The sequence below is a fragment of the Mauremys reevesii genome, unplaced genomic scaffold (genome assembly GCF_016161935.1).
Source record: "Mauremys reevesii isolate NIE-2019 unplaced genomic scaffold, ASM1616193v1 Contig31, whole genome shotgun sequence".
In the NCBI taxonomy this organism is placed as follows: Eukaryota; Metazoa; Chordata; order Testudines; family Geoemydidae; genus Mauremys; species Mauremys reevesii.
In genome coordinates this window covers 565144-593059 of record NW_024100842.1, presented here as the reverse complement: position 1 = coordinate 593059, position 27916 = coordinate 565144, and the positions used below count along the sequence as shown (strand labels likewise).

Below are 27916 nucleotides of genomic sequence, written 5' to 3'. Positions count from 1 at the left end.
AACAGTACCACCAGGCATTGCAAGAGATCAGTCCTGGGATCTATGATGGGTCTGTAGTTTCAGTGATAACATCGGGGGGTTCCTATTTATCAGCACTGTGCACTGCAGTGGAGGGGTTGTCATTGGTTTTGGAGCTGCCATCAAGATTACTGGAAGCAGAACTAGACCTGATGTTATTGCCAGCGTCGATGATCCTGATGTGGAAATCAACATGCAATGGGCCTGATGTATTAATTTAGATGGACTATATGGGCTAAAGGTGTTAACATAACCCAGTCATGGTCCAACACTAAACAGTGTTAAACAAGCTTCGGGATTTAGTATGCAGAGACCTTAGCCTGCTTAGCAACATGACAAATACACCATTAAAAGTCCTTTTAACCTTTTTATTAAAGATAAAGAACAGAAGGAAAAACAGTTAATACATTTCAAATCTTTTAAGTAAGGCTTTCATTTAAACAACATTTTTGTTCCTTTCCTTTCCTTTAGATGGAACTCCCCCCCACCCCTTGTCTGACAGTCTCTTCAACAGTATTCAAGATGAATAATAACTGTCATCCCAGGTGTGGTTTGGGATTCAGCTGGAACCATCAGAGGTGGGAAGGTCATCTGGGTACCTCTATTTCTGGCCCATTCTGGTCAGGACACCTCTCAGGATCAGAATGAAGAAGGTCTGGGGTCCCTGAAAATGGTAGGGGTGGCAGCAGGGCCGGCTCTAGACACCAGCGCGCCAAGCGCACGTGTGGGATGGCATTTTCCCAGCAGGGTGGTAGGCGGCTCCGATGGACCTGCCGCAGTCATGCCTGCGGGAGGTCCACCAGAGCCGCCAGACCAGCGGACCTCCCGCAGGCATGACTGCGGAGGGTCCGTTGGTCCCGCGGCTCGGGTGGACCTCCCGCAGGCATGACTGCGGCAGGTCCACCGGAGCCGCGGGACCAGCGGACCCTCCGCAGGCACGTCCCCCAGAGCCGTAGGACCAGCGCCCGGCAGCGCGTCCCCTGCGGCATGCTTGGGGCGGCCGGATTACTAGAGCCGCCCCTGGGTGGCAGCCATGATGGTAAAATTCATTCCGGTAGCCTTTTGTTTTCTTGCTGTTCTTTTAAACTTTCCCCACAGAATCTCTCTTTTAAGGACTCAAAAAGTGAGTGATGGATGGAATAGCCCATCCCTTCATCATTTTGTCCACCAGTTAGGCTCCACATTTCCTGCTTTTAACAACACAAGAACGGCCATACTGGGTCGGACCAAAGGTCCATCTAGCCCAGTATCCTGTCTTCTGACAGTGGCCAACGCCAGGTGCCCTAGAGAGAATGAACAGAATAGGAAATCATCAAGTGATCCATCCCCTGTCGCCCATTCCCAGGTTCTGGAAAACAGAGGCTAGGGACACCATCCCTGCCCATCCTGGCTAATAGCCATTGATGGACTATCCTCCATGAATGTATCTAGTTCTTTTTTGAACCCTGTTATTGTCTTGGCCTTCACATCCTCTGGCAAGGAGTTCCACAGGTTGACTCTGTGTTGTGTGAAAAAAATACTTCCTTTTGTTTGTTTTAAAACTGCTGCCTATTAATTTCATTTGGTGGCCCCTAGTTCCTGTGTTATGAAAAGGAGTAAACAACACTTCCTTATTTACTTTCTCCATACCAGTCATGATTTTATAAACCTCTATCATATCCCCACTCCCCATTATCTCTTTTCCAAGCTGAAAAGTCCCAGTCTTATTAATCTCTCCTTATATGGAAGCTGTTCCAAACCCATAATCATTTTTGTCCCTCCTTTTCTGAACCTTTTCCAATTCCAATATATCTTTTTTGAGATGGGGCGACCACATCTGCATGCAGTATTCAAGATGTGGGTGTACCATGGATTTATATAGTGGCAATATGATTTTTGTCTTATTATGTATCCCTTTCCTAATGATTCCCAACATTCTGTTCACTTTTTTTAACTGACGCTGCACATTGAGTGGATGTTTTCAGAGAACTAACAGGTAATGATCTAGTGATCTCTCTCCTGCCATCCATCTCCCCCCTCTGACAAACAGAGGCTAGAGACACCATTCCTTACCCATCCTGGCTAATAGCCATTAATGGACTTAAATTTAAGGAGGTTATCTAGTTCTCTTTTAAACCCTGTTATAGTCCTAGACTTCACAACCTCCTCAGGCAAGGAGTTCCACAGGTTGACTGTGCACTTTAATTGTTTTAAACCTGCTGCCCATTAATTTCATTTCTTTTAAACCTGCTGGCCCTTAGTTCTTATATTATGGGAACAAGTAAATAACTTTTCCTTATTCACTTTTTCCGCACCACTCATGATTTTATGGTCACTATTTCCAAGCGGTCCTGTTATAGTTACCAGATCCTGGCTCCACTCAGGACTAAATTGAGAATTGCCTCTCCCCTTGTGGGCTCCTGTACCAGCTTCTCGAAGAAGCAGTCATTTAAAGTATCAAGAAACTGTGTGTCTTCATTTCATCCTGAGATGACATGTACCCCGTCAACATGGGGATAATTGAAATATCCCACTATTATTGAGTTCTTTATTTTGATAGCCTCTCTAATGTCCTTTAGCATTTCATCTTCACTATCACTCTCCTGGTCAGGTGGGGGATAATAGATCCCTACTGTTATATTCTTAACAGAGCATGGAATTACTATCCATAGAGATTCTATAGAACATGTGGATTCATTTAAGATTTTTTACTTCATTTGATTCTACATTTTCTTTCACATATAGTGCCACCACCCAACCCCCCCTCCACGACCTGTTCTGTCCTTCTGATATATTTTGTACCCTGGAATGATTGTGTCCCATTGATTGTTCTCACTCCACCAGGTTTCTGTGATGCCAATTATATCAATATCCTCCTTTAACATGAGGCACTCTAGTTCACCCATCTTATTATTTAGACTTCTAGCATTTGTGTACAAGCACTTTAAAAACTTGTCACTGTTTATTTGTCTGCCCTTTTCTGATGTGTAAGATTCTTTTTTATGTAAATGTTTCTCATCTGATCTGGCCCATACTTTATCCTCTTCCATCCTCTCCTTCTGACTGAACCCTAGAAAATCTCTACAAGAAGTCTCTGTCCAATCCACTTGCTCATTTGCAGCAATCGGCTCCCACTCCCGCACCCCCTGCCATCTCTCAGATTAAAAACTGCTCTGCAACCGTTTTTTATGTTAAGTGCCAGCAGTCTGGATCCACTTTGGTTTAGGTGGAGCCCATCCTTCCTATATAGGCTCCCCCTATCCCAAGTTTCCCCAGTTCCAAATAAATCTAAACCCCTCCTCCCTACACCATCGTCTCATCCACGCATTGAGACTCTGAAGCTCTGCCTGCCTACCTGGCCCTGCGCGTGGAACTGGGAGCATTTCTGAGAATGCCACCACAGAGGTCCTGGATTTCAGTCTCTTTCCTAGCAGCCTAAATTTGGCCTCCAGGACGTCTCTTATACCCTTCCCTATGTCATTGGTACCTACATGTATCACGACCACCGGCTCCTCCCCAGCACTACACATAAGTCTGTCTAGATGCCTTGAGAGATCCGCAACCATCGCACCAGGCAGGCAAGTCACCATATGGTTCTCCCCGTCATCACAAACCCAGCTATCTCCCATTACTAACACCTGCCTTTTCCTAATGACTGGAGTTCCTTCCCCTGGAGAGAACCTCAGTGCGAGAGGATACCCCAACATCATCTGGAAGGAGGGTCCCAACTTTGAGAAGGTTTCCCTCTGCTCCCGTTGACTGCTTTCCTTCCCTGAGCCTTTCATCCTCCTTAACAGCACAGGGGCTGTCTGACCACAGGTAGGACAAATCTACAGTGTCCCGGAAAGCCTCATCAACATATCTCTCTGCCTCTCTTAGCTCCTCCAGTTCCGCCACCCTGGCCTCCAAAGCCCGTACGTGGTCTCTAAGGGCCAGGAGCTCCTTGCCCAAATGCACACATATGCCACCCGCCCACAGGGTAGGTAATCATACATGCTACACTAAGTGCAATAAACAGGATAGCCCCCACTCTCCTGCTAGGCTTCTGCCTGCATTGTCCCCTACAGCTACATAGGTTAATGATAGGGATTTTTTTTTAAATCAAGAAGTTCTGATTATAGTTTAGTTTAAAGGTTTTAAAGAATGGCAAGTGTACCTCATCCCCTTCCCACTCCCCTTCCAAACTCCCTCTCGAAACTCCCTATTAGCGGCCCCTGGTCGCTGACTCACTGCTTTATAAAGCTCTGGCCTTCCTGATAGCCCCGTTGCCTGACTAAGGCTCAGCTAATGAACAGAGGCTTCTAGATTTCAAACCTTGTTTAGAAGCTCACAGCTTCCAACTGCCAGCCACAGCACACAGTCCTTCAAACAGACAGACAAACACAAGATGTTCATCTATGTGTCTGCCAATTTTGTTCTTTACTATAGTTTCAACCAGTTTGCTTGGTACTTAAGTCAGGCTTACTGGTCTATAATTGCCAAGGTCACCTCTGGAGCTCTTTTTAAAAATTGGTGTCACATTAGCTATCCTCCAGTCATTTGGTATGGAAGCTGATTTAAATGATAAGTTACAAACCACAGTTACTAGTTCTGCAGTTTCACATTTGAGTTCCTTCAGAAACCTTGGATGACTACCATCTGGTCCTGGTGACTTATTACTGTTTAGTTTATCAATCTGTTCCAAAACCTCTTCTAATGACATCTCAATCTGGGACAGTTCCTCGATTTGTCACCTAAATAGAATGGCTCATGTTTGGGGATCTTCTGAAACTGTAAGCAATTTAAAGTGTGACAATACTTTTCTATAGCTTTCCAGCAGCATACACAGTGATCAACGGCTAAGCTAAATATGATAATGTACAGTTGAAAGGTCATAAGTCAAGGCTAGTAGGCTTAAAATAATACCTCTATTTGTTTTGCAAGATGAGTGTGCATGCAAGTTCTTGATAGACATTCCTGATCCCTGCATAAAGATTTCCACCACTCCCCCCGTGTCCAACATTCCACAGTAAATTAAGTACAATTTGTGGGATAACGTTCAGCTTTTCCTCATGTGTCAAGTATTGGCAATTTCTGAAGGCAGGATACCAGACTTTATGGACCAAATGCTATTTATATAACACTTCTTCTTACCCCTCTTTTGTGCTTTTCTGTTCTATTACTGTAAGCAGGAGTTGTATTCAAGGTCACAAAAATCTTGCTTCCTGAGCACTTCAAGAAACATGATTCTAGTACATGTAAGTCAGCAAAATTTTCACAAAAATTGGACTGAAACAACTTCACATGCACACCCCAACACCTAATCACAGCAAAATAACAAATTGGATAGATCTTGGAGCTCGACTGAATGACACAAGCTAAGGATCTAGTCCAATATTCCAGATTTGGTATTATAACATTCATATGAAGATTCAGTTTATATTCAACGTAAGGAAAGCTGAGGTCAAAACAACAAGTCTGTCAATTGTCTAGGCATTCCTTATGTGCCTATCAAAGGCCTCAATCCAATAATTTTTTACATCCACTTTTCTTTCAGCCAGATGTTTCTTCCCACTGATAGTATGCACAAAAAGACTCAATAAATATCAAATTATTTCCATAGTCTTTGAATATAAATATTGTTTAAACTGTTTACCTTTCTTGCTTCTCTTATCATCTTCCTAATAGTTTCCTTTATTGTGAAAGGCTGTATTCGTGGTGGATGAAAAAGTAGATCAACATTTGTACCTCCAGACGTTCCAGGCATCAGATAGGGCCAGCCCAAGTCAAGGTTTGGAGCTTCCACATCAGATTCAATAGGCCAATAAGTACCCGAAGAAGAGGTATCATCAACAGCATTGTCAGAGGAATAAACTGTGTTTTGAGGAAGTTTCTGAACAGTGTTCAAAATATAATTAATTTCTTCTTCTGCTAGGAACTCTGAACATCTCTCTTTGGAAAGAAATTCTTGGTAGGCTTCTAAACCTCCTTCAATTAAAGCATCAATAGCTACACGATACCATTCCTTGTAATGAGGTTCAATGAAATTTTCTGATCTGCATTCATCATGTAAAGATGAAAGCATAGATGATGTTTCCATTTTCACCAATATTTAATGACAAACCTTTTAAATTTCCATTCATGCACCAATGAAATGTACCTGAGAGGAAATTGAAAGAAAACAGTTAATGTTTTTGGCAATTTTAATTATAATACTTTAACCTTCCCTTCCACCATCTAAGGATTTCAAAGTGCTTTGAAAAATTCATTAAGTAAGCTTCACAAACCTAAGCCAAGTGGTATTATTCTCTCCTTTTTCAGATGGGCAAACTGAGGCACTTGTGAGTTAAGTGATTTGGTGAGGTTCATATGTAGAGTCTGTGGCAGGGCTGGCAATACATCCCAGATTTCCTGATTCCTAGTCTTGTAGTATAAACAGCACATGTTCTGTGTGTGGAGAATGAATATGTAAATTTCCTCCAGTCAATTGTTTCAATACTCTGTGCTTGTTGGACCATTCCTAAAAGTGTAAAAACCCCGGCCCTGATTCCTGCTTCTTTATGCTCTAGTCTCTCATATTCCTCCCTTGTACACATACCTTTTCTCAGGCTTCTCTGAAACCACAGCCTTTGATGTCCTTGTCTTTATCTACCTTTTTATTCACCATGCTGATCTAATCCTCTTGCTGCTTTAAGCAAAGCCGGCCTACCTCACTTTCATGAGTTACTTGAAAGAGAGTTTTCTCCTCCCACATCTTGAATCAGCAATCTGTTTTCTAGTTCCACCCTGCTCTGCCTCTGGAGCGGCTGCTTTTATCTTCCTGTTAATTTAAAACAGCAATAATAATAATAAAAAAAAATCCAGAGTTTTTCATTGCTTACATAAATGTTCTTTTTTCAATTAAACCAGAAGAGGGGTTGTGGCTGCTGCCACAGAGAAAGGGAGTAGGTACAAGGGCAGTTAAGTACATACAGAATAGAGGGCCAAGTTCTCCTCTCATTTACAGGCATACAACTCCACTGAACGTCTACAGTTTACTTACAGTCTTTGGCCTAGGGAGGTAAGCTATAACTTGGAAACCCGTGAGAGCAGCATGCAAGTGTTCAGGTAGAACAGAAAGCAGGTACATGGCAGAACCTTCTCAACCCCCTTGGTAACAACATAATGTGACTCAGAGAAAGATAACCAAAGGAGAGTAGAGGGAGTTAGGACAACAGCTATTGAGTGCAGAGTAATTTAGGACACAGATACCTAACGTGTTGCTAGAAAATTAACCTGAAAACCCTTTGTTGGAAGCCTATTTAATGATATTTTGCAGTAATGCATTATTTATGTAAATAATAAATGTACATGTTATGCTGAACTTATTTATTGAGCACAAAGTATTTTATTTATATGTAGATCTTCCTAATGTTTTTGCAAGAAGTGCAATGTTTATTTACTTTAGTAATCTACATTGGAAATAGCCTAAATAATACAAAAATGCAACTGAAAATGGCTTCCAAATACCACTTAAATTAAGCCTAATGAAATAAAAATTAAAAGCTCCCTGTAGCACACTGTACTAACTTAACTGTAAAATCCAATGTTCAAATAGTATTTATTTTCAATTCGGGATAGTAATCCAAGTAATATTTGTGTCTACAGATTTGTTGGTCTTACAACTAAATTCCTTCTAAGGGAGGAAAGATCAGCTGGATAAAGGAGGATGAAATAGGGGTGAAAAATTAAACCAAGACTGCTGTTGAGGAGATTGCAAAATCTGAAGCTTAAAAGAAATGGGAAAAGGCCAATCTGAGGCTGGCATCTGCCAGACACATGAAGGATTCAATTTGAATTCTGTCTCTGGGGCAACAGAAGGAGAGATCACTACCCAAAATATTATGCTTTTGAGCCTGGATATATATCAATGAGACAATGCACAAACATCTCCCTATATCCCTCACCTCTATCATATATGATGCTTGTGGATTTTATGGCTGTTATTGGAACAATACATCTTTAAACCAATTATTCCTATTATCAAAGCTGTGGACAATACACAAAAGCCTTGCTCAGCCAGTTGCTAAACAGAATAGATGTTTTATGACACTGCATTCCCTACCTATGTAGTGCCTTTCCTACCAAAGGATCCAAAATGATTTTACAGTCAGAGGAAAAGTAGAATTTAATAGGGAAAAGTTGAACATCATTATTTCGGTAGGATAGAAAATTAAACTTTGTTGGCACAAATATGAAAACTACCAAATGCTGATTGACCTTTAGGAAACTAAACCTGTGGTAGAGCTGGAAAAGTTTCTGTAAAACAAATAGGAGAAAGACCCAACCAACAGCAATTGTATAGGTGCTCAGTAGGTGCAAAGAGGTGCAGAACAACCCACTATTTACTTCAGGTGGGAAGCAAAGAAGTGGTAAAAGCTGGAGTGAGTTCTACTTGCATCCTTGCCTCCAAGAAATTTCAGGCCCTACAGTAAGCCTGGGGGAAAGGACCCAATGGCACATATCCCAATCAGCAGAGCAGCTGTGACCATGGAGCCCTTAAGAACATTGCTTTCAGTGGGCTTAGCCAGCTGCAGGCATGTTACCTGCTGAGTGAACTCACTGACAGTGGAGGTGATGAGCTGCCCCAAGACATGACCAAAACCACTGTGGTGGTGTTAGTGGTGGCGTGCCAAGGTGGCAGGCTCCACTCCATGTGGCCCAGCCTGGCTATTTGGCCAGTTCACTACTTGGGTGGGTGTGGCGAGGGGACAGGCTCAGAGCAGGCCTGCGGCAGGCAAGCCCGGGCTTGGAGGAGCACAGAGTGCACCCACAGTGGGGTATGCGTACAGGGCAGGTCCCGCACGCTACAGCCAAGCTTGGATCCCACAAGGTCTGGCCGTTTCTGCTCAGACAAAGCCGAGCTCCTGGGCACGTTTTTCCCAACAAGTCTGCAGCTCAGAGTGAAGGGGGGGGAAAGCCTGCAGCACTCAGCCTCTGCTATAGCTCTGCCCCCAACCCCCTGGCCCCAAAGCTGCCCCCTTCACACCCCTAACGGCCCACCTCCCATTGCCCTATCCCCGCTGATCACCCAGCAACTCGCTCCCCCTGCCGCAGCCCCGCTCCTTTGCTCCCCTGGGCCCGGCGGGCTCCGCTTTCAAACCCGGGCGGCGTGGCTGGGGACTGCCGGGGAAGGGGCGGGGCGGGGCGAGCCGGACAAACTAGCCGGGCCGTCGGGCAGGGTCCCCGCCAGCGCCGCCCCTCAGCCCAGCAAGGGGCTGGCGGCGAGCGGAGCAACCCGGGTGGGGGGGCAGGGAGCCGAGCCCCGCTGCCCCCGGCCCTGCAGAGGGCAAGGAAAGACCCCACTTACGGTGCCAAGCCCCCCCACGTGTGGAAATTGCCTCAAAGCGGGTCTAGGGAGCTTTTCCCAGCCCGATCCCGAGCGCCTGTTACCCCGGCGAGAGTCGCGGCGGAGCGCAGCCGGCCGCAGGTATTTCCCGGCGCTCTCAGAAGCGCGCTGGGTGGGGCACCAAGTTGGGACATGCCAGGAGAGTCACACCAAAGCCTTCTCAGCAGCGGGGCAAGGAGCCATGGGAACGGCCAAACCCCGCCCTGGGCACAGTACTGGGCCGGGCCGCTGGCACCAGCTACGTTGGGGAAAGGCGGCTCCCCCTGACTTGGTGCCTGGCACAGGGCGGGCTGGGGGCAATGAGGAAGCAGAAAGCTCGCCGCGCGCCAAAGTGCCTGCAGGCTCGAGCGAGGCAAACGGGGCACATGCAGCCCTGCTTTAAGGAGCAGGCACACAGACATGGGGGAAAGGAAATCTACTAGTGCACCTGCGCTCAGGAAACTCAGACGGTGCATGAAAAAAAAAAATCAAAGCTAGAAGGAGTTGAGTAAACTTTTCCATTCATCGACCGCTCGCTTTAGACTTTGAAAGCGCAGAGTCTGTTTCTGGGACAAAGAGGTTTTCAAGCGGCTGCCAAGAAGATGAAAGGAAATGCAGCCTTCCATTGGAAGACTGATTCCTAGATGGAAAGTTGTATTTAAATTTAAACTATTTACTTACTTAAAGTTAATTTTGGAGCTCGCTCTAATGCGCTGTTGTTGTGTTTTGGGAGGCTGTTGGCTAATGGTTTAGAGAAAGGGAATAGGCATTAGGACATCCGGGATACATCTAGCCTGCAAACAGAGTACCTCATCTCAGCGACCATGTCACCTGGTTTGGGCCCAGGAGGCTGGGGCTGTGGAGTTAAAAATAGCAGTGGAGAGGTTTGGACTGGATCCTGGGCTGTGTGATCTTTTCCTATTGCAGATGTGGAGCCTTAGCCCAGCTGTCTACACTGGCATGTTTAGCCCCACAATCAGAGCTCCAGTTGGCTGACTCAGATAAAAGACTGGTGGCTGACATAGCCCTTGTCTCTATTCCTAGCTATGCCCTTGACTCTCTAGTAAGTCACCTGGACCCAAATCTTCAAAAAGTATTTTAGGCACCTAATTCCTATTTCATAGAGTCATTCTCACATGCTCTGGCCCAATGGATAGTTAAGTATTTATTCTTAGTGGAACAATTATTGGGCCAGAAAGAGTGGGAATGACTCATCCAGTGGTTAGGGCACCCACGTGGGAGGTGGGGACCCCAGGTCCTTGCTTCTATCACTTTCATTATTGATCCACAGTGGAACAGCTTCATTAGGAAAGACTGAGGGAGCCCCACATCAGAACATCACATAGCTCTGTAGCTGGAGCACTCTGCTGAATGATTTAACGAAAGGGAGCTAGTAGTTTAGAGAACATGGTTTAGAGCACTCACCTGGCATGTGGGAGGCACCTGTTGAAATCCTTTCTGCCCTTCTAGAAAAGGGGGTGTGTGCGTGTGTGGAAATTGAACTTGGATCTCCCACATCCCAGGTAAGTGCTCCATATACAAGAAGGGTTTTGTGGTCAGCATCACCAGCTATTTTGTGGGGAGCCAGGCAGGTACCTAATTCTTACAAGAAGCCTCTAAGCCAGTTGACTCCAGGGGTATGTCTACACTGCAAAGAAACCTGCAGCTGGCTCATGCCAGCCGACTCAGGCTTGGGGGCTGTATCATCGCTGTAGTTTACATAGCAATGATACAGCCCCCAAGCCTGAGTCGGCTGGCATGAGCCACCTCTACATGTCTTGTTGCTGTGTAGACCATACCCTGAGCAGCTGCTTCCCACTGGGCGATTATTAAGCACCTATGTAAGAGAGGGGTGTGGCTTAGGCCAGTCCCCTTTCATTAACTAGCTTAGGGCTACTGCCTTTGGCAGCTTCCTGCCTAGCATGCTTGCTTTTGCAGTCTAATATGTGAATCTCTTGACATTCATTTTTCTGAGAGGGTAGGCACCTGACTCAGCCTAATGGATCACAGTGGTGCTCCTGTGATTTTCTAGGCACCTAAAAGTTGTATGTTGCAGTGCTGGGCCTTTGTGCTCTTCCCTTAGTTAATCACAAAGGGTGGGATTCACAATATTGAAGACGTGTATATAACACCTATACAGCTGGGTTACAAGGCTAATTATTGTCTGTAAAGTATTTTGAGATCCTTGTTTGAAAGGCTTTCAAAAAATAAACGAGACTTTATTCTCAGTATTAGAGAGAGAAACATCCATGAGTGTTAATGAGTTACATGCATGTTTATGAAAAAAACAACTTTTTAATTGTAATTACATTAAATAAATAAAACAAAAGAAAAATTATCTTGTTAAGTCTTTGCCCTCATTATATTTTGTAGTATAGAGTGCAAGCAGGCCTTTCCTTGGTTGTAAAGCTGATATGTCACTTTGACCCGAATATTTTATCTGCAATATTTCATCTTGCCTACCTTGAAGTGCAAGTTTTCCCTCCAAGCTTGTAACGCCCAGTATTAAATGCAAGGCATATCATGATGAGCTGTGAGGTTGCCACATCTTCTAAGCTAAGCAACGTTCAGCTGACAGTTTCTACCTAGACAAGATAATGGGGTAAAAGCGATAAAGATATTAACCTAATTTTTATCCAAATAAACACCAAAGATTAGGTCCCAAAGAAGTGGATAACAGCCAGTAAGTTTTGCTGAATATTCAGTGTTGGTGTAGCTGTGTTGGTCCCAGGATGTTGGAGAGACAAGGTGGGTGAAGTAATATATTTTATGGGACCAAGTTGTATTGGTAAGAGACAAGATTTTGATCTTACACAGAGCTCTTTTTCAGATCTTGCACTATTACTAATAGCCGTAGGACCACTTGAACCCAAATTGTGCTCTCAGTTACACCTGAATGAATGTTTCATCCATTTTTCTTGATAAAAATTGAAGTTATTTAATATTTAGCCCTTATACAGCAATTTTGATCTTATGATCATTTGTGGTAAGGAAGGTAGAATGCTTTTCTATGGACAATCTTTCAATAGCAATATGGTGCCAAGCAAATTTTTTAAACACCATCTATATTTTCCAAGTTTATATGGGGGGAGGGGTGTACTAACACTCTTTTCTACACCAACTAAATTGCTTGGACTTCCCTTTCTTTATACATGTAAATATTACTAAGGCTTCTCTTAAGAGATGTTAATCATTGATTACAGGCACAGCATAACAAGAAGCAGTTCTAGATGTCCATTAACTTTTCTTGATAAATGGATCTGGAGATGAAAAAATAAAGGTTAGGTGCCTTATGCCACAGGCCTATTACTAAAGCATCAGTTAGGGGCAAGTTTTGAAGGATTTGATTTTTTAATCAGTAAATATTGATTTTACTCTACACATACAATTACTTCCATTGATAATAATCCAAATGTACAGATAGGCAAAGAAAGAAAAATACTGCTTGGGACCTTAGAGTTGGTTTTAAAATATTTTATATATTTTGACAGTGACTGATAATTTGTGTTTTAATGGTTATAAACCTTTAGCTTTTGAATCTCAATGTCTACTGTGAGCAATTTTTATTGTCTGCCTCTCCCATAATTTCCTACAACTGTGAAAATGTAAATCAATACAAATAAAAAGCTTAAAAATATACAATTTATAATTATCAAAATTATAAGAAAAATAAAAATTCTTCCACACTTAGTTGAGTATCTTTCTTACATATTTGTACAATTCCTAGCACAATGGGACTCTGATCCAGTACTGGGGTTCTTAGGTGCTACTGCAATACATAAAATAATAATAATGAAACTAAATCAGCTTCCATCTCCACTGCCACATGTCTGATAATGAAGAGTTCAATCATACAGAATTGGTAGCAGACACCCGAAATGAAACATTTTGGAGCAAATGTACAAACAATGACATCAGTTGCAATTTGCCAGTGGTCCCAGTGGACCTGTTCTGTTCATTCCTTCTGGGGTACCTGGCATTGGCCAATGTCGAAAGACAGGATACTGGGCTAGATGCAGGGCCGGTGAAACCATTTAGGCTACCTAGGCAGTAGCCTAGAGTGCTGGGATTTGGGGAGGGCGCCATTTTCTTCGGCCACCCCGGTTGCCGCCGGCATTTAGGCGGAGGGAGCTTGGGCAGGGGAGTGTGGGGAGGGCCGCCTGCAGCAAGTAAGGGGGGGGAGGCGGCATGCAGGGGGAACTCCCCACTCCAGCTCACCCCTGCCCCGCTTCCTCCCCGAGCACGCCGTGGCTGCTTCACTTCTCCCACCTCCCAGGCTTGCCGTGCCAATCAGCTTAGGCACCACAAGCCTGGGAGGCGGGAGAAGTGAAGCAGCAACCTCGTGCTTGGGGTGCTCCTGCTCGTGTGAGGAACAGGGGTGAGTTGGGGCAGGAGGGGCGCCTCAGGGCGGAGGTGGGGAGCTGCTGCAAGGGGGGCGCCTCAGGGCGGAGGGGGGTAGCTGCCACGGGAGGGGTGCCTCAGGGTGGGGGCATGAGGGGGGCGCAAGGTGGAAGTTTCACCTAGGGTGCGAAACATCCTTGCACCGACCCTAGCTAGATGGACCTTTGGTCTGACCAGTATGGCTGTTCTTATGTTCTAAAGAACTTTATAGGTAGGCAAAAATAGCATTCCAGATGAAAGTGGAGGAGGAAGGGAAGTAAACTACTTCCAGATCTGCACATGGTTCATTTTCAAAGTTACAGCAGTGTCTCTGCTGGGGCAGTTTTGGTGTATATAGGAACCAACTCTTGGCATGGAATTCATCCTGATTCTGATGCACAGTCTGCCAAAGGGATGGAGGGGAGATGGATTGTGCCCTTCCAATCCTGGGACTTCTTGGGGCCAGTTTGGCTCCCAGCACTGGGTAGGGGGACCTGGAGACTGCCTGAACTTATGCCCCACTGCCGGAGACCTCTCATGAGTCTTGTGGGGCACAAGTTGTTCTTCTCCACAACCTCTTCCAAATGTTACAAACCCAATTTTGTGGTCAGTATATGTATTTTTTTTTTGTAATTTAAATTTGGGACTGGACTAAGGGCTTTGACGTGCTCTGGCTGTCAGTGCTAACTGGCAGCAATACAAGGATAAAGAACTGCATGAGAAAGAAACAACCTGTCTCAAGTAATCAAATCTTATACACAGACCTGCAGCATGAAAAAATATTTTCACCTGTAATGATATCAATGTTCTTGACCTGAATGCAATTGCTAGGAACAGCAGGGTGACTGTTTCATATACAAATGTTTCCATGCACAGCCAAAGCAGTTATGCCCCAAGCTTCTATTACAAGCTGGAAAAAGTGCTATTGACTATTTCATTGTTGTTAAAACTCTCTAGGACTACAATAGCTGGATAGGCCACACAAATGATGCATGCAGGGATGGTCTCTAGGCCAAGTGGCCCCATAGTGGGTTAAAGTACAGACACCTGAGTTTGTGAATTTGTGTTTGCTGGCACAGTCATGCCCCTGAGATGACCTACCCTTGAGCAGTACAGCCACTGAGTGGCCAGCCATTCAATAAGGGTTTAGGTGACAAGCTGTTCTGAAAACCCCATCAGCATCCAAACATATGCCAAGCCCCCACTGGAAAAAGCAAGAGGCCACCTGCACTAGTGCAAGCTTTTGAAAAATTCCAAAATGAGGTTTCTGTGTTAACTACAAAATAGAGATAGGCACAAATAAGACAGGGTGGGGTAGACAATGTGGAGAATAGTTTTGCATCTCACAGTCTTGTGCCATGTAAATCCATGGTCCTAGTTGTACAATAGACTAATAAAATGGATTGAGAACACAAGGTGTACTTGATGGCAGCAAGGTCTCTGGGTTCTGTTGCACTCAAATGTAGAAATTCTGTACCAGCTTCATTTAAATTAATAGAGACTTAATTGTTTTAGTGTATGCGAATAATTTTGTAGTAGTGTGTCAGAACTGGTAGAGGGGCAGAGGAGGATAAATCTGTACTACTGTTGGAAAGCTTAAGGAACTTGATAAAATAAGGACACGTATTCGCCCATGTCAGCTTTTGCTTATCAGCTGCTTGTTTGGCTCCCCAAGTGTATGCAGTTGTTTTCCCATACATGGTTCCAAAATATATAGTACAAAGGGTCAACAGATGTACCTTGTTTTCCCCTCAAAATGATAAATGTATCCATAACAGATGTGTCTTGTATCCCCCTTAAAATGATGTGTGTATCCTGTGTATCTTATTATCTCCTACAGCTGCATTTGCAGGTTCTGTAGGTCAGCAAAGTGACATAGAAGGATGTAAGCTAAGTTGTTTGTTACTGGTTATAAAAAGGGGCCTGTTCGGCCTGTAAGGTGTGTCTCTTTCTCTGGCACTAGCCGAGAGGAGCACCCGCTCAGCTGACCGATCAATAAAGGGAGTGGTACCCGTCTTCCTGTCCTCTGTGCCTCCTTGGTGTAATTAGGTAAGCTCCGGGGGGAAACGAGCCCTTTTGGCTAACAACTGGCGACTCTGCCGGGACTTCTTTCCCTGTAGGGGGCGCTGACCGGCGGTCGAGGATGACTCTGGAGAGTGGCCACCTCGGGCTGTTGGTTTGCTCGAGCTCCGGTTCGCCGCAATCGACCGGGACGGCTGCGCCCCCTCTATAGAGAGCTCCAAACGACACGGAGGCAAGACGGTACCAGAAGAGGGGGAAGTCCAACTGCCGGACGCGGCCACTCCGGGCGGTAAGTGCATTTACCTCCTGGGTTCGAGGGATAACGCCCCCGAAGTGTGGGTTGGACCCTTTAGGTGATTCATGTAAGGGAAGGTATCGTAGGTGGATGAATGTTTTGTGGTCATGAGGAATAAAGCAAGCAGTGGCTAATGAATAATTCCACTAACTCCACTAGTCCGTGGGCCGTGCTGAACAATTACTGAAACTTAGAACAGCCCCAGGGCCTGCTTTTATTCCTGGTAGGGGTACTTTTATTTTTTTATACCAGCGTGAGTGACTGTTACCGGAAGACGCCCAGATTACCCTGTGAAGCGAAAGCTCGTGACCAGGACTACTCTAACGCAAGCCCGGTAACTAGTGGATCTTTAGGAGATCCGACCCACGGTGGGCTGACTCGGCCTGGCATTGTCTGGCGAGGAAGCTATCTGGGTCTAGGAGCATGTGAACCCATCTTCCCTCCCCGTTTCTTTCCGTGTGGGCTACTGACAGTCTGATCATCTCACTGGACGCAATCAGAGTAAGCGGCGCCGTCTCCCAGAGACTAGCCGATGCTCTTTGCTGAAGGGAGGTGTAGGAGAGTCGTGGTCTTCCTCGTTAGTCTCTCCTGTGTGAGTACTCTGTAGGGAGAGATCCTTAGTTTATGAGCCGCTAGCGCAGACAGGGCACCCTCCCTGTGTGTGTGAGTGGAAAATGGGTAAGGGACAGTCTAAATATTCCACCTCACCCCCTAAGGGTATTACATGTACATACATTATGGTCTTAAAACCTGCAGGTATTTAGAGAATTGGAATTTTTATACGTGTGAAAAATCTACCTAAATAATGCCCATTAAAAGGTACCTTCAATCTAGATAAGATCATACATCTCAGAGGAGCTTTTAATTACCAAAGAAAAGCCTCTGACGCAGGGTGAGCAATTTGTCTAGGAACGGGTTAATTTAAAATTCAGCTTGGCCAGAGATAAAGAGAAAGTTGCTCTACGTTTAAGGTCAAGAATCAATGCAGACTATGCTAAGTATAAAGAAAAACTGCTTTCGGCCCCAGCTGGCTGTGGAAAATAGAGACAGAGGCAAACCAAAGGCAGTACAAGTTATAGAACTGAGATTACATTTGCAAAGCTTAACTGTCCAGGGAGATCCAACAGCCTTTGCAACCCCGGAACCGGTGTGGCTTGGTGACACTGGAGAAGCCACAGGCAGCTGACCTGGACTGGAATCTCTGAAAGAGACACCACAGGAGATTCCAGGGTGTAAAAAAACAGCTCTCCCAAGAGCGGAAGCATGTTGGAAATTCTGAACAAGCTGTATACAGGATAATCTCCCATCCACCTATACCCCTTCTCTGAATGTTATATACAGACGTGGCCAGTCTGGACATGTGTGAGTATTAAAGTGGCTTAAGGCTTGGGGCATTCATATTTTTCCTGAGTGATGTGGGAGCGTTCCCAACACTCTCCATTGTTGTTTTATTATTTTTAATGAAGCTTTAAAATTTGGTTATATGGTGTGTTTTCTCTATCCTCCCCCACCGTCCTGCAGTGTCAGTTTGATCACCTGACATGAGGGATAAATTGGTAACAGATTTGTCACAGTTTGGTGAGCAATTGAGAATGGGGGAGCCCTGCAGAATTTACACCATCTATTTGTTTTATCCTTGTTATTTTATGTTTGTTTTGTTCGGTACTGTTGGTGTTATATGTTGAGGATTGCATAATTAAAGGTGTGCCCACTCTCAGCTGCAGTAACTCTGAGAATTGGAGAAGGGTTTAGTATTCCTCTCTCCACCCTGGTTGACCGGGAAGGGTGGCAGGTGGATCTACCCCCAGTCGTAGCAGGACTGGGCATTACAGTAGTTGATGAGAAGGAAAAATGTGTACTTGATAACTAGAATTAAGCAATTAAGAGCATAGATCATGAACCAGGCAGCAACTCAAACCTGCGCCAGGGCAAGTTGCAGGCCTTGAGACAGGACTTCCAGTTAAAAAAAGGAAACCCTGGCTAAGCAAGTACCAGTCCTTCAGGGACTTGTTAAAATTTAACCATTTGTGCTCAGCATACGCCGTAACAGCAGTGTGTTTGCTACAAGAGGAAATTAAATAGTTCAACGCCAGTGGGCCATGCGTTTTGCCCAGGAGGCAAGCCTCACAAGGGAGGACTCGGGTAGTCTTGTGAGTAAACTGTTTTAGGGAAAAGACCAGAAGGGTGGGGGCTAGCTGAGAAGCCCACCCTCCTAGCTAAACTGATAGTGGAACAAGTTGGTGCCCATGGAAGGGACGGTTCAGCAAGAAAAGCAGGATCGGGCCCAGGCGGGCAGGCAACAGACAGAGAAATTGGAAAACAGATTGGAAACTTTTGAGGGTGCAGTGGAAGGAAGGAGTAAGTAAGTATGAGCATGGGGATTTCAAATACTCAGGACGATATTTGGAATGGTGATTTAAGGGAGATAAGCAAGTGATTTAAGGGAAGAGCAAGTGAATTAAGGGAGCGTGAAGAGTTAACTCTGTAGTTGCTGGAGGGAACAGCAGTTGAACTTTGTAAAAATGCTAAAGAGAAAAGTTCTTGGTGTCTTTAAAATGTTTGTAAATAGATTCAGGCAAAGAAATTATTAAATTGTAATCATTTGGCTATGAACAATTTTGTTAAATTAGCTGAAAAATGTATACAGTGCTATGTAATTAAAATTGTATTAGGCTCTAAGGGCACTGTAAGTGGTGATGTTTTCTTTTAGTGTTTAAAAGCAGGAGTTAAAAGTAAAAAGCAAGCCAGAAAGCATCTGTATTAATGCAAATTATCTAACTGCTAAGGTAGAAGCCACTGAAACCTGGGCTGCCTATGAAACACATAAGAAAATATGGGGTAATTCCCCTGTTTTGCCTGAAATCAACAAGGGTATTTGTATATTTTAAGCAATGATTGACTGCCCAGAAGGGGTAGACCTCCGTCTTTGTCTTTCAGATAATTAGAGAAGACTGATGCCAGCTGAACAGCATTCAACATACCATGATTTACATGGGATGGTCTGGTTTGAAATCAAGCGGAAGGGTTGGATTGTAATGCAAATATTTGTTTTGTTCCACTTAGAATACAAAGTGTTTGGATATATCAGAAAAATGTGATATATTAAAGTCTAATACAGTCTCTTAAGTAAGAAAAAAATTTTATTGGCCAAGTTTTTTTAATTGAAAATTGTTATTAAAATTTGCATACCAACAGTCTTTGGAAGCAAGGACATGAAAAGTTAACCCACTCCCCATATTGTACATGGGATCCTTCTGGCTACCTCAGATTTCTAGCCAGAGGGCTGGGGATGGTGGGAAGCTATTGGATTAGAGGTTGTATTGAATGAACTCAAAGTGGGTGTGCTTGTCCTGGCTTGTTGTTCCAAAGTTCTGTAAAAAGGTTATTTTAGTGAAAGGGTATATGTGCATATATTAAATAATAAGACTAATGTACTGTATACCGGCAATGTGTATGTGTTCATTGTTAACAAAAGGTGTATAAGTAAAAAGTAAAAGTTTCCTTTGTAGGTTAACAGAAGCCAAAAAGGGGAAAAGGAAAAAGAATGAGTTAACTGAGAAAAACTTTAACTAGCAAGCTCAGTCCAAAAATGAGACACTGACTTTGTTCAAGGACACTGCTCACAGTTAAAACTTGGCTGATAACCCAGAAAAGGGGGGCTTGAATGTGCCCAAGCAGCTGTAAAGTCTACACATCACTGACAGGCACTAATAAAGTGTGTTAGGTTTTTTTATTTTTTTATTTTATTTTATTTTTTTAAACAGGTAAAGAAGTGCTACCCAAAGACCCTAGCAGCCCTGCCACTCCTTGGAACCAGGAGACTGGATCAATGTAAAGGTCCACCAACAAAAGACTGCTTTGGCTCCATGCTGGAAAGGCCCTTATTAAGCCCTGCTGAGTATCAACACCGCTGTGAAGTGCCAAAGACTGACTGCCTGGACCCCGCTTCTCACTGTAAACAGACCCCTCCACATCAGGAGAATTCTCCTACTGATGATTAGCCTATTCCTTCTTCTAGCTCCACTGTGCCTTCTGGACAGCAGGGAAACAGGACAAGGTGACGTGCTGGTTAACCTCTCCCTTGTCCACGGACAGACCTACTGTGCCTTTGAATTTTCTAAAAGAAGCAAAACCATTACAGGGCGATGTGCTGGTGACCTCTCCCCTGTAGGGTGCTGAACCACGACTGTTTCGGGAAAGGAGAAGAAACACTCACTCCACTGACATTGCCAAAGTCCAGGAATTCCTGACTAAAAAGGACATTAAGAACTGACCCTGGTGAAGAAACAAAGAATTATACACTGGCAGGAAGAAATCGGTGGGACCCATGCTTGGGAATGTGGTATTAATTGGATTTTGGGGTTTATTCTACAGGCTGCGCCCTGTGTTTTGGATAAATCCTTCAGCATGTATTGCCCTCCCTAATTGGATTTTAAATGACATTGCCCTTATCCAGTTTTTAGATCACTTCTACATAACCAGATTGCTCACAAGGGGCTGCCATTAGATTAGCACAACGAAGAGCCTGGGTTATTTTCTCTGGAAAAAGAGGGAATTGACCAGATCCCTGTTGGCTGGGGCCAATAGTGCAGCAGCCATTTGAAATATTCTTAAAAGCTAAAAACATAAGAAATTGGGCCAACTAGAAAGGGCCACTAGCCTTATTTTTGAAGCTCCGCTAACCCAAGTACAGGCTGGAGTTGGTAAGTTACATGTCATTTCCGCCCTTAGTTCTATGACCCAGAAGTTACTGACAGAGATGGTATTGAATATCACTGAGGCTGGGAAGGCATTGCAGTGGGATCTGGTATGTATAGAAATTCAGGATTTCCTGAATGACCAGCTGATGGCCATTTTGGAGTGATCTTGAGCACCAGACTTGGCCCACTGCCCTTACAGAAGTGCCATCTGATCTGTGGTCATGGAGACATACTTGGACACTTTCTGGGTGGAAGTGTGAACATTTATAGTGCTCCTTCCAAGCATTTTGGACCGGTTAGGGTGGGTGTGGGCTCCCACATACCAAATCTTGCTGGGTCCATGGGAAGGATGGATGTGGAACTAAATACCCCCTCATTAATAACCCCAGCTCCTTAGAGTTTAATTGCTTTTTGGCCTTAAAGTGTGAGAAAACTCAGCCAAAAGGTTTGTTGAGTATTCTCAAAGAGGGGGAGAACTGTTGTCTGCACTTAGGGAAAGCAGCCACTGCAGAGCCAATGTGCCCTTCCTTGTGCAGTTGACTGGAAGGGAGCAGGGTAAGCCTCAACTCCCTTCATCCAATGCCTCCAATAGAATAGTTTATGCCCACAAGTGTTCCATGACAGAATTCTATCCGTCACCACGTTTACTCCCTTCCAAGAGCAAGGGGAAGATTACAAGTCACCCACCGCAATTTCTGTCCAAGGCTGCCCCATGGTAATAGACTGCTCCTTGCTACAGGCTAGATTATCACTTCTGATAAAATATCTAAGTGTTTTTTTATTTTTTTCAGATTAGGACTTGAGAACTGTTTTCCAACAAAGGTTGTAATGAAGTATTCCAATACCCTTATTCACATTGGGTAGCTTTTTACTCCATAGACTGTCCCATGAACATCAAATGGGATCCTTTGATGAGTAAGGGCAATGTTTATAGGGGTTTAAGAATCTGCACCTATATTTGTTACAAGTCTAGTAATTTACTATACCACATTATCAATTGTAAAGGAAATAAAAAATTCTGTTCTATTCTATAAAGGTTTTATATCTTTCCCATCACTGTAGGATGTGCATGCCTTCCATGAATGTATTAAGGTAGTTCATTCCATCTCCAGAGGGAGAATTATGTGATTAGTAGTTTGTTTTGGTAGGTAGGGTTTTTTTTATTTTTTTTTGAGGGGGTGTTGCAGGGGGGATAGCAGTGTATACTTTTTTTTTTTAAAAAGTACTATGCATGTTAATAGACAAGGCAAGCTTGAAGTAGTACATCTTGCTCTTTGAGCAGCTGGTGGTGAGATGTGAGGATCCATAGTCTCTGTGCGAGTTCATTTCACAGCTTTGGCCTACTACATGTGGAAAAGTCTATATGCTGCTGTAATGGTCCTTTTTGGGGAGTGTGGCCTAGTGGTTATGGCTGCAACTCCTGCCTGCCAAGGGGGTTGTGGGGAGGGAAGCCTGGGCCCTTCTACCCCACCAGGCTCCAAACCAGGGCCCTTTGGGCTATGTCCTCCCTGGGCCTCATCCTCTTGTCCACCCACCTGGGGTCAGCTTAGTCCAAGGCTTTCCCCGGTGAAGGAAACTTAAACCACAATAAGTAAGGGGAGTTACTAAAGTCCAAGGTCCACAGGATACTTCCCTCTGTTTCTGGGGTGGGTCCTCCTTCCCTCAGGGCAGGCTCCTTGAGGCAGCTGTGTCAAAGGGCTTGGCTACACTTGAGAGTTACAGCGCTGGTGGTGGCGCTGCAACTCACTCCCCGTCCACACTGGCAAGGCACATACAGCGCTGTATCTCCCTGGCTACAGCGCTGGTTGTACTCCACCTCGATGAGAGTAATAAAGAGAACAGCGCTGCTCTTGCACCGCTGGGGTGCCAGTGTAAACAGTGATTAATCTTACTACGCTGTAACTGACCTCTGGAAGCTCCCCATAATGCTTTTAAGTAAAGATAACACTCTTTGTTTTGTTGTGAACTCGGGGCGCCCGGAGCTGCTTATCTAAAAAAACAAACACAGCTACTGTTTGCTCGAGCAGAGGCAGGCAGGGGGATGAATGTCCACAGCTAGTGTCAGCCTTATCAGTGTCAGCCTAAAGACTGACACTGATAAGATTAATTTCTTATAGAGGAGAGAAGCAGCGGGGGGGTCCATTTTGGAGCAGCTGCTTATCTGGTCTGTGAGGAAAAAAACAAAGAGGGCTATTTGCATTTAGTGAATGAGAGAGGGGTGGGGGAAAGGGTCAGGACTTGCAAGCCAGGGAGCTGACACAGTGTCAGTTCCAAAAATCCACTCTCTCCCTGTCACACTCCACCCCACCCCCCTCTTTTGAAAAGCATGTTGCAGCCACTTGAATGCTGGGATAGCTGCCCATAGTGCACCACTCCCAACATCGCTGCAAATGTGGTCATACTGCAGCGCTTTCCCTACACAGCTGTACGAAGACAGCTTTAACTCCCAGCGCTGTACAGCTGCAAGTGTAGCCAAACTCAGAGTCTTACACTTCCCTCTGCTCCGCTGGAGCTGTGGATCTGCTCACCTCCAGCTCTGCCACCCAAATGAACTAATTCCCTGCCTTTTAATTCCTCCAGCACAGAGAGCATTTGCTGCAGGTGTGGTAGGGTGAGGCTGGCTGAGACTGGTTCTTATGAGCTTGAAATTATTTCAGTGCAAAACCTTCCATGTTGTCTGCTACACTGTTCTAAAGATGGAAGTGATAACTTATTTTTCCTTTACTCTTAATGTTTCTACCAGCACCATGCATGAAATAGCTGATTAAACTATTACTTCAGATTAAACATTTCAGTGCAACTAATGAAATTAATCTTATCAGTGTCAGCCTAAAGACTCAAATCAAATGAATATGGTTAGAGAGAAAACAAATGTCTTTTTAAAGTATTTTAAAACCACATTTCCCAAGCACCGACCTTTCAAACTCCCACATCTCATGGATTTCTGGATTTAGGTAACACCCTTATTAATGTAAGTAAGTAAGGTAGAGCTTTCTTTTGGTCCAAAAGCGTAGAAACATTTAGGACCAGTTCCTACACTAAGATGCAAATACAAAATTTCCACTGACTTTTACGAGAGCCTCTCTTCTGTAATGGAGAGCAAAGTTTTAGTAACAGATATAAAAACTTTTGTTTTAAACGTGTTGCCCTTTAATTTCATTTGGTGGCCCCTAGTTCTTACATTATGGGAACAAGTAAATAACTTTTCCTTATTCACTTTCTCCATACCACTCGTGTTTTTATATACCTCTATCATATCCTCCCTTTGTCTCCTCTCTTCCAAGCTGAAAAATCCTAGTCTCTTTAATCTCCCTTCATATGGGACCCATTCCAAACCCCTAATCATTTTAGTTGCCCTTCTCTGAACCTTTTCTAATGCTAGTATATCTTTTTTGAGATGAGACCACCACATCTGTACGCAGCATTCAAGATGTGGGCGTACCATGGATTTTTCCTCTCCCCCCCCCCCTTCTCAGGATTGGGCACTATCACCTTAACAACTGGCAGAAAATGAAATGAACCTTAAGACAGCTTTTCTTAAATATGTTTTCCCAACAGCCAAGGACAAGAAAGAAAGGGCACAGTCTTTTTGTTATGCGAGTGTACAGTGCCTAGAACAATAGGGCACTGCCTGGAACCTTAGGCACTGCTAAATAATAATTAGTTTAGCAAAAAATCAGCAGGTGAGAGTTGTTTTCAGTTTTCGTTTCTTAGCCATGTGCATCCAATTCTGAAATCTTGACCCCCCCCCACCATTGAAGGAGGAAAAGGAAGTCAGGAGAAGTTATGCCAGTGACTTCAAGAGAACTAGGATTTCACCCTATTGCCTTAATTTAAAATCTCATCCAAGTTGTAGCAGTCATGTCAGTAGAAACATTATTATTTTATAAACATGTATCAATTTAGCACTTACAACTTAGTTTTAATATAAGCCTGTGACAGAATTGCTCCTGGGCTCCCAGCAAGCCACTGCTTGGGTGTACAAAACAAAGAGATCTTTCTTTGGCTGTCACCTCCTTAAGGCAGGACACCACATGCAGCAGTTTCACCCAGCAACAACAACAACAAGCAAAGCACTGGTAGCAAATCACCCACTTGTCCAAGGTCAGACCTACCTTCCCTCGGGGAGGCTTTGACAGACAGTAATCTCTTGACAGCTCTTCACCCCAGCCAGACTTCTCTCACTGAGTGGGAGTTAGAGATCTGCTCTCCCTCCTAGGTAGATTCCAGCTGAGTTGTGCTCTCCCTTTTTACTCCTCCCTCCAAGCCTGACACCTACTGCAGGTGTAGCTGGGTGGGGCTGATTGAGCCCACAGCAGCTTGTTAACCCTTTCCTGGTCAGTGTGGGGTTTATGTATCCAATCACAAAATCATTACCAGTTTAGTAGGAAAAAGTAAATTTGTTTACTTCTACTTGCATGAAGTTGTGTTTCCCCCTCCCCCCCCCGAAAATCCTCCATTTTGGCTTCATTGCACAATGATATTGCAGCTGTTTTTGTGCTCTGATGGCTGTGAAGGTAGTTAGCTTGTCATGGCACCCTTCATTTTTCATTCAGTTTTACAAATCAAATTCAGAAATCATTATGATCAGTAAAACTAGGCAAAAGTGAATGGGGCCTGATAAATGATTTGGCAGAAGTGATATTCAGTTAAATAAAGACTCAAATCTTCCTCCAGGTTTCTGGATCTTAGCTTCTGTCTTCAGAAATATAAGCCGATTTGCCCGATTCCCCCGAATTGGGCCCCGCCCCTGAGAGGGCCCGGGCTGGAAGCAAAGCTCTGCGTCTCCCGGAAGCAGCAGCTGTTGCTAGGCAACTAGAGACGCTGGCCGGCTGAGGCAGAGGCGGCCCCTGGCTGTACTTGCAGGTCTGGGGTGGGGAGAAGACAGGAATCTCTGCAGTGGACCTCACTCACCTGAGCAGCTGCTGGGGCTTCCAGCGGTGTGTTTGTCCCTGTGATTCCCCGGGGGGTTGTAATATTGGGCTGGTTTTGTGGTTTACGTGGTGCTGTTTGAGGGTGAGTTGGTGCCTGCCTGTGTCTGTTTCAAAACTAAAGTCGGGATCATGTAACCCAGGAAAAAAGCCCCGAGCCGGTACTTAGTGCTGTGAACTCCAGGTGAGAGAGAGGCAGGTTTGGAGGAGGAAATCAAATACATCAAGAGGGGAGAATGCAAAAGGTCTGCAACAGGGCAGGCTGAGACTTTTATCTCCCTTTCCGCCCCCCCGCCCGCAGGAGGGGAAACTGAGGCACTGAGTGATCAGATTCCCCTCTCCAAATTATTTGCAGAGGAGGAGGACGGGGGCTCCTACCCAAACCAGTTCCCTTCCCATCAACTCTGCTTTCCCTGCTGCAAGACCGCTGTAGGGGCTGAATATTTCCATTAAACCATGGCTCCTTCATTTGCCCTGCAACAATGAAATAGACCGGCTTGGTGGGGGGGAATAGCCCCCCCCCCAAAGCTTTGTGGATATTAAGGGTTTTTTTTGGGGGGCATGATAATATTCTAGATCAATCAAATGCCCAGCTCAGCTTTCTAGCCATCCGGCAGCTTTAGGGCAGGGAAGGTAGGTGCTCTTGGTGCAGAGTGGTCGCAAAACAGGGGTGAATTTAGCGGGGGTTGAGGGGTCTGCTTGAAATCCCACCCGATGCAGCCACACAGAATCATTGGCAGCGCTGGGAGAGGCCAGGAGTGGAAGCAGGTGCCCTGTGGCTGGGGGGACATTTGCCCTCAGTCCTGGGCTCTGGGATGGACTAGGCTGGGTGGTGGGTTTAGTCTAGTCTTCCAGCCTGTTGCTCTCACTGGGGTTTGTGGTTTTCATCTGGCTCCACCAAAAAGATCAAACAAGCCCAGGAGAAAAGGGGAGTGAGAGAGGCGGGAAGGAGTTTGTAAGGGGTTTAAGTGACCCATCAGCGAAAGAGTAAAACCAGAGTTTGACTGGGTTTCCCCCCAGCCACCACTCCTGCAAACACTGGGCAAGGGGCAGCTCCATCCCCCACTGAGGCTATGGTGAGGGACAACAGGGGAGGAAGGAAGTCGCATGGCAGTCCCTTCCCCCCAGCCCCCCCCTCCAGCCCCCAAACTCTGTCCCAAAGCCTGCACTCACCCCTCCGCACGCCCTCCCAGAGCATGCACCCCTCCACTGTTCCTGCACCCCACCCCGTGCCCCAGCCCGGAGCCTGCACCCACCCCTCCGCACTCCCTCCCAGAGCCTGCACCCCTCCACCCTTCCTGCACCCCACCCCGTGCCCCAGCCCGGAGCCTGCACCCAGCACCCAAACTCCGTCCCACTCAGCCTGGGCAAAGCTCCTTGGTCTGGCTCCCAGCCCCTCTCCAAGGGTTGCAGCTGTCTGGAGGTGCTGCCTTCCACACCTTCCTCAGTCACACCTCATTCATTCAACAGGGCAATTGATTACAGAGTCTTTATTATCACTTCAAAAAGTTTTTTTTCCTCCTGCTAATGATAGCTCATCTCAATTGATTAGACTTTTCCTGTTGTTATGCACACTTCCACCTTTTCATGTCCTCTGTATGTATAAATATCTCCTGTCTGTGTGTTCCATTCTATGCATCCGAAGAAGTGAGCTCTAGCTCACTACAGCTCATGCTAAAATAAATTTGTTAGTCTCTAAGGTGCCACAAGTACTCCTGTTCTTTTTGCGGATACAGACTAACACGGCTGCTACTCTGAAAAGTGGAGAGAAGATCTTATTCTACTTCTAGCAAAAAGACATTTTTCTTTTACCTTAATTACACTACCTTTGGGGCCTGCTATAACATATTACCAAGGTTCAATACAAAGTCATGTAAAAGTTATACAAAAATGCATAACGCAGAGATTTATCTACAACTGCATTGGTTGACTGCTGTGTGCAGTAATATAGTGACCCCTGGGTCTTTGAATAAGGCTATATACTGGGGGGGGGGGGTGCAGCAGCAAGTTGGGGGCGAGCAGGTGGGCAAGCGGCAAGTGGGCAAAGAGGCGAGCAGTGAGCCAGCAGGGGGTTTAGGGGCGGGTATGGGGGTTTCTGGCAGGGGGGGAGAAAGTGAAAGGAGGCGAGTGGTGGGTGGAGGACTGACTAGGAGGGATGCAGCAAGTCAGTGCGGGACTAGGGGGTGAAGAGGGGTGTGATGGTGGGGCTGAGCGGGGAGGGGGTGGGTCCTATTTTACTGCTGTG

General features: G+C 45.2%; 1 long non-coding RNA gene across 4 annotated transcripts; it reads right to left on the bottom strand.

Annotated features, from left to right (window-relative positions):
- Positions 1–527: 527 nt before the first annotated feature.
- LOC120393803 lies at positions 528–24965 on the bottom strand. 4 transcript variants are annotated; one of them, XR_005592128.1, is made up of 5 exons: positions 24856–24965; positions 11807–11928; positions 6264–6423; positions 5633–6136; positions 528–682 (listed from the first exon to the last, which is right to left on the bottom strand). It is a non-coding gene; the product is annotated as an uncharacterized LOC120393803 (long non-coding RNA). The 4 variants fall into 4 exon arrangements; XR_005592126.1 differs by lacking the exon at positions 528–682 and adding an exon at positions 6575–6796 and having other exon boundaries at positions 4907–6136; XR_005592127.1 differs by lacking the exon at positions 528–682 and adding an exon at positions 6686–6796 and having other exon boundaries at positions 4907–6136.
- Between the last annotated feature and the right edge of the window lie 2951 nt (positions 24966–27916).